The 7,763-nt window shown below is 34.4% G+C and overlaps 1 long non-coding RNA gene across 1 annotated transcript; it reads left to right on the forward strand.

Annotated features, from left to right (window-relative positions):
* Positions 1-1,112: 1,112 nt before the first annotated feature.
* Positions 1,113-5,852, forward strand: LOC131543510 (uncharacterized). Its single transcript, XR_009271919.1, has 4 exons — positions 1,113-1,803; positions 1,961-2,308; positions 3,373-3,429; positions 3,716-5,852. It is a non-coding gene; the product is annotated as an uncharacterized LOC131543510 (long non-coding RNA).
* Positions 5,853-7,763: the final 1,911 nt, after the last annotated feature.

Consider the following 7,763-nt stretch of genomic DNA (forward strand, 5'->3'; position numbering starts at 1 on the left):
TTTCAATATCTAAAACATGTTATCAGATATTTACAAGGAAGAAAATTAAAGGGGAGAAAAGGTTAAAATTATATGGGGCTTCTTTAGAGAAAGTGTCAAAATTTAAGTCTTTAGGATTGTGGTTTGATGATAAATTAACCTGGAAGGATCAAATAGAGTATATATTAAAAAAATGTGTTAAAGTTTTAAACCTAATGAGGGCAGTAGCAGGACAAGACTGGGGGGCTGACAAACAGTCATTAAAGGGCATTTATGTTGGTCTTATGCGATCAACACTAGATTATGGATGCATTGTTTATGAGTCAGCATCATCAACATTGCTAAAGAAACTAGATGTCATGCAAGCTAAGGCATTAAGACTTATTATAGGAGCAGTTAAAACCACGCCAATTGCAGTATTGCAAGTAGAAACATCACAAATGTCATTATATATAAGAAGACAGAAATTAGCTATGGCATACTGGATCAATCTTCAGGGACAAAGGGATAATCATCCTGTAAGGGAAGTCCTGAATGACTGCTGGGAAATTTTAAATGTAACCGGTAAAGGGTTTGCTTGGTCTTATGCGATCAACGGGGTGGAAAATAACGGGGTGGGTTACTGAAGGTGGTTTAGACTTGATATCATTTGCTCCAGTAGTGATGATGTCCCCAATTCCACCTTGGTTAATAGCACAACCTGAAATAGATACACAATTACACGAGAATAGAAGGGAAATGAGTGAAGCTGTTAGTTTAATTACATATGTAAGTGAATATATCAAAAACACACATTATTCATTTCTTCAAATATACACAGACGGATCAAAGAATGTAGATAATGGCAGGACAGGGGCTGCCTTCTATGTTACAGAGTTTGAGGTGAAAAAGGCTGGAAGGATAACAAATGGTACATCAATATATACGGGTGAGATGATAGCGATTTTAATGGCACTTGAATGGGTCTATGAAGTTAGACCTGATAAAGTAATAATATGCTCTGATTCAATGGCTGTTCTTAAGAGTCTACAATCCTTCGAAACAAATAGAACTGACATTTTAATAGAAATCATGACCAGGTTATACAGTTTAAAACAAATGAGAATTATAATTCAATTTATGTGGGTACCAGCGCACGTGGGAATTCAAGGGAATGAGGAAGCAGACAAAGTGGCAAAAGAATCATTAAAAATGAAAGAACCAAACATAAACATATCACTCAATAGAGCAGAAGGTAAACAGTTAGTTTTAGAAGCGTGCAATAGGAAATGGCAGACAGAATGGGATGCATGTCATAAGGGGCGGTATTTTTATAGGATTCAAAAAACGGTAAAGAAAAGCAAAATAAGTTTCAATTTAAGTAGAAGAGAACAAATTATTTTTACACATTTACGAACAGGACATTCAAATTTAAATTACACTTTACACATTATAGGGAAGCACAACACAGGCTTATGTGAGGTTTGTTTGTTAGATGAGACGGTAGAACATGTTTTTAAGGAATGTAAAGCATATGAAGAAGAAAGGAGGATTCTTAAGGAAGAGCAGTAGGGTGCCGGGAATTCAATATAACGAATATATTAAATGATAGTCCAAATTCAAGGAAACAAATAAATGTAGTCAAAAAATTAATCAAGAATTGTGGGTTATATTATAGGATATAGAAATTAGATAATTCTCTTCACACTCCATCACAGTAGGTGGCGGTATGCACCTTTGAAGTTGGTTCGCAACCCGCCATAAAACCAAAAGAAGAAGAAGAAGAGTGACCTCTGGTGGAGGGTGAATGGAAGTTCATGGACAGGATTCGTGACAGAGGCACATGTATTTCTCACATGTATTAGTTTCTTATGCCAGCACAGAGTTTAAAAGTTGCATAGTTTATTTCAGCATTTAAAAAGATTTGTTTTGAATGTGTTGATTACAGCATATTATTAGGTTCATATCACAATTTATTTTTTTTATTTTTTTTTTGAAACAGTGGCTAACACAGATCAAGCAGCAAGCAGCATGGGAGAGACTCCAGCAACAAACGGCACACAGACAGAGACTCCGGCATCAGAGTCAACACCTCCGCTCCTCCCTGAGTCTGAAACTCTTTTACTTACTCTGCATCTTCCTCCTTAACTTCTCCTATTTCTTTCACAACCTCCTTGTCCTCACCTATGTCGTTATCCGTGGCTCCTCAAGTCTCCCCGTGACTCAGCCTGTTTTCAAGTCCTCTGCCACCAGCCTCTACCCTTTCTGCCGCTTCTAGACTCACTCCTGTGTCCACTGCGGTCCAGACTCAGGAAAAAAAGACAAATAAAGAGGAAAGCAGAACCTAGAGGTATTTGTTGATTTGTGAATTTGTTTTGATATATGAATCAAAACTGCTCTTAGTTTTTGCGGTGTGAAGCAGTTTTAGTCACCTGAAGGAACAGGGTCTTTCTCATGGTTTTTTAAAAAGGTCTACGTTAGAATTCTACAAAGGCACATATTGTAATATGCATATTTTATTTATTTATTTTTTTGATTAGCAAGTTATTTAATGTTATGAGTATATACAACCCAAGCGTAGTCCTTTTTGTGAAAAAAAAAATACATTTAAATAAATTAAAAAAATATATATACATATACATATACATTTAGTTTCCATATTACTTTGCAACATGGAAGGAAGCTGTTTCCTTTGAATGTGTGAGCCTTCCAGTTTATTAGTGTCTAAAGGTAAATCACTAGAAGAATAACAAAGTGAAGTAAATGTTGATTCTACATGTGTGATGAACCAGTGTGTTTGATTATGATAATGAAACTAAAATAATGTGATAACAGTTACAGGTTTGCACAATAAAGCAATATAACAGAGTGTTTTTGTAAAGCTAAATTAACTGGAAGCTAATGACTCTGGCAGTCAGACACATTTTAGCTTTTCTAAGTTTAATGTACATGTGTATTCATGCTTTACATATATGTATATGCAAATATTTTTTATGTTGCTATGATCATTCCTTATGTTCATACAAACCATGAAACATGACATGAAATCAACTTTCTGACCAGTGTTTCAGAAACCTGAATCTAATAATCAAAGCAGTGACTGTTATCATGGGCATGTGAGCATTGTAAAAAGGCTCCTAATAAGAAAAACTAAAACTTTAACAAAAAAGACAAAAACACAAAGTGTGGTGTGTTGTGGGAATCCCCACGTCTCAAAAAATGTCACTTTTTACATCCCATATTACTGTAACGTCAATGAAAAGGGTCTTGTTCAGTTTACTTTCAATTCTCAGTTTCCTTTTATCAATGATCTTCATCCATGACCCTCATGACAATGTTTAGAAGATGTCTGTAGAACTTTTTTCTTTTACTTATGTCTGTTACAAATTATAACCATTTTTTAATTTGTTTCAGAATTCATAAAGACTCCACCAGTTTCCCCTACCAAAATACATTTTTGAAAAGAATCAGGTAAGTTTGTACAAACTAAATTAAGTACTGATAAAAGTAATATTAATTATATATGTAAGTGTGTTGCTGGATAGATAACATGTTTTGAAATAACTGTCAGTGGCTTTGTTCTTTTATATACACTTGATTTTTAAAATTGTTTATAATTGTTAGTTTTTAATTTAAGAGCATAAATACATGCACTTTAACTAAAAGCATTTAGTGGTATGTTTATCGCTGAAACATTTTGATAAAGCCATGTTGTTGTTGTTATAATTATCATTCATTACCATGAAGCACCTATTAGCCCACAGCCAAGACGCTGATGCAGATAAGAACACCAGGAAGACGGTGATGAAATACCAGAACCATACTTCTTGTAAAATGATGCTCCATACCAAGCCAACAAGCCCCTGGGCTTCGAGCATCATGATGCTATTGTCAAATTTATATTTCTGCATTTTTATATAGCAACTGCTTGTCTGAACAATTGAACATATTGAGTGTTTAGGAAATCCTTCTGAAACATTATGAAATAGCCTACATTATTCACGAAATTTGTTGCTGATTGTGTATTACAGAAATGACATACTTGAAATTATTCCTTGAGTTTCTTACATTTACATTTATATAGACATAAAACAAAAAAAAAAAAGTCTTGCATTTAGCTTCATTAAACCTTTTATTGCCGTGGTCACTGGTTTATTATTATTATTATTATTAATTATATATATTGAAATTCCAAGAGTTCAAGTGGTGGAGAATAGCATGAATAAGTGATTAAATTTATATATGCTCTACATACACAATAAAGTAAATGTTAGAAGCACGTAGCAGGTGCATATTAAGTGACTGCTGTAGGCCATTGCTTAGGACAACAATGTTTCTCTTTTAAATATATTTATGCATCAGGTTAACCACACAAAGGAGACTGTCGTTGTAAAATATGAGTTGTGTTGTTTAAGTAGAAGTACTTGTTCAACTGCCCATGTGGATGAAAACATCTGACGTAATTTACCATACAAGTGTGGAGCCGCGCTCGCTGTGATTGGACAATCTTTTAAACGATATAAAACAGCGTTCCATGTTCCAACGTGTGTTTTGATGCTATTATTAGGTTAGCAATACATTAAGTTAACGATAAAGTGATGCAATGTTGTGAGAAATGACGTCTTTTCAGAGATCTTAACCCTACTCTCGGCCTTACTACACACTTCAATGAACTACAAATAACAGCGCCATGTTTTCCCGTTCCATTGATAGAATAACAGAATCTTATGGGTAATGTAGTTTAAAACATTTAGTATATAAACAATATAATTACTATCTTTAATGGACAATTGGATATCTAAGTATATTCATTATGAAAACCTCTATGACGTATCTGAGAGGCAGGCTGAAGTTTGGTATATTACTGTGAGCATTTTAAAAAGCACCTTTAAGCCATCTTTCCATATATGTCTGAAAATTGTGCCCAACATTATTTAGTAAACACAGCGTAAGCAATTATCCTGTCAATTTTTTCTTTGATATTCTTACAGGACTTTGAGTTATGACCATTTGAAATGTGTATTTTTTTCACATGTGTGCATGTCTTAGACATAAATATGAATCAACACAGTTTATTGTCCGAGTATTTTCTCTTGTTCCCCTTTTATATTCTTACATTATGCTTGTGTTAGTTTTGATGGGTGTCACAAGAACAAATATTTGACAGTAATAATAATAATATTTTCTTTGCTTTTTGATGAACACCAATAAATATAATGGATGGACTGCGACAACTTGCATTTCTAGTGTTGACACTGACAGAAAGACAACTTCACTATGACAACATAATGCAACTATAAAATCAGTGCCGCATTTTCATCTTCACCCCCTTCACTCCTCATGTGCTGGACATCAGTGATGTGCGTGCTCTAGTTTTTAATGCAGTATATGTTCCATGTTGTTCATTCATTGGTGAGTGACAAATCGGCTTGTTTGTCAATTTGAATTTGCGTAACAGTTCCACGTCATCAAATGGTCCCACGACACCCATCAAAGCCTAATGATGAAAAAGCATGTAAAGTGTAAAGTCGTGTTATTTATGAGACCGGGTTGGTTTGATGCCCATAACGTAGGGAATACAAATATAGCATTTTTTTTTTTCTGTGATGGATAGGTTTAGGAGAAGCATAGTGTATATATTATGTATTATATTTTATTTTGACTTTTTTAATGACTTGATATTACAAATGAAATGTTAAAAAAAAAAAGTTTGTCTTTGTGGGGCCCAACAACATTAAAATGTTCTCATTTTACTATCTTTGTGAGGACATTCCTTACAATGTAGGAAAAACAAGTTTGCTCTCACACACACACACAAATGCAAAATACATAATAATAACAGTATTCTACAAATTCTGTATTTATATATATATATATATATATTTCTTATTGTTGTTCATGGTGGCTAATGTAGATGTAATGTGGCTTATAATAAAATGTTACCCACAGATCAAACATTAATAGCATTTGTAATTATTTTTATTAAATTTACTTATGATTATGATTTAAAAAGGGACATAAAACTTGAGATTAAACAGTAATGGTGGGCAGTCAAATTAATACTAACTAAATTACCTAAAAGAACAAAAAATGTATAAGTGAATATACATTTTAAATGGGCATTAAATAATAACGTGTAAGAGTTATGTAATGTAATGTCCCATGTAAAATCCAATTTCATAAAATATAAAAGTAACAGGTAAGCAACGCTGTCTAGCAGTGGTGACAGAGGCTCATGGGTAATGTTTCTGCTACCCAAATCTGAGAAAAATGAGAACAGGTTGGTGTAAGAAAAAACAACAGACACAATAGGCCAGGGTTAGAAGGACATTTATTTATTCATTTTGTAATAAATCTGAAAAAAACTATTTCATGAGTCGAAACTCAAGGGTCTTTTGGGAAGATGCTGAAAGCAAGGCTTCCAAAGTTTGTGCTAACATTTTAAAACTCTTCTTCAGAAACTTCTGGACTGTTGTTGTCCTCACTTTCCTCTTCGACATCTTCCTCCAGCGTGAAGAACGAAGGGTCAGTGTTGACACTGGCATAGGTGCTGGTCACTGCTGCAGAATGTGCCGCTTGTGTAAGATACAGCAGTATTCGGTCAGTATCCTTCTCTGGTCAGCTCTCTGGGTGAATCTAAAGTAAACAAAATGAGAAAATTGACATTGATAATTAGGCAGCATTTCATGAATGATATCGTTGGAAACATGCACTGCAGCTTGAATAACCAACTCTGGGTCTCTACTGTACAGTTATGTGAAAAAACAACAAAAATAAACTAAATAGCTAACAAACTGCAATATTAAATGGTCATTTAAAATGATTTTGTAATGTACCTGTCTAAATTAGATTTTGTGAAATGAGTAAGTTTTGAAAATGTAAAATTAGTTTTACAAGTACATAATTTATGTATATATAATTATATAAAACACTTTTAAAGCAATAAGCCCTGTGAAGCCGTGGTTTACAGTGACTTTATAACAGCTAAGAGGCGTTGTTACAAACCCCATTAGCTGTTGTAAATTCACTGAACACCACGGCTTCACGGGGCTTATTGCTTTTATAAAACAGTTATTCCATATACGCAGTAAGGTTTCACAAAATAAAACAAAGCAAATAAGTGTAACGATATATATAAAAAAAAGTATTCTTCCACCAAACAATGTAGTTCCTCAGAAACAGATGTGGGTCCAAAAAAATGGTTGCCAAGCAACACACAGAACGCAGCTCAACCAATCAGAATCAAGGACCGGAACAATACATTTTATAAAACCAGTTTTCAAACTTGTCCGACAGGACCCCCCGCAATGCACATAACTCACAAGCTCATTAGTAGAGACCGCGAGACCTGAACTGAGTGTGTCAGGAAAACATGTGCAGTGCTGCTGGTACTCCAGAACAGATCTGGAAACCACTGCACGGAAGGATTTCACTTATGCGCACTACCTTTTCTGAAACACCTGTATTTAGAGAGAAAAAGGAAGCTTTTGTTTTTCCTGATGCTGTAGGGTTATGTTCCTTAAAAAACATCTTATGATGCAAACATTTAACTCGCACACTGTACCTCACATTTGCCAGTGTGAGCCTTAGCATGCATTACAGACAGAAAAGGCTTCGTCATGGTAAGAGGAGCGTCTTGGAGGAGCTCAGGCAACTTCTCTGCCATCTTTTCCAAATAAGGCCAGTACCTGTAATGGAAAAAACACATGTGCATGGAACAAAATGGTAAGGAGTCAAATCAGGACATATATGACTGGTACAGTTCAATCAAAGAACACTATGCAGTCATATAAATTATAATATTT

The sequence above is a fragment of the Onychostoma macrolepis genome, chromosome 07 (assembly GCF_012432095.1).
Source record: "Onychostoma macrolepis isolate SWU-2019 chromosome 07, ASM1243209v1, whole genome shotgun sequence".
NCBI lineage: Eukaryota > Metazoa > Chordata > Actinopteri > Cypriniformes > Cyprinidae > Onychostoma > Onychostoma macrolepis.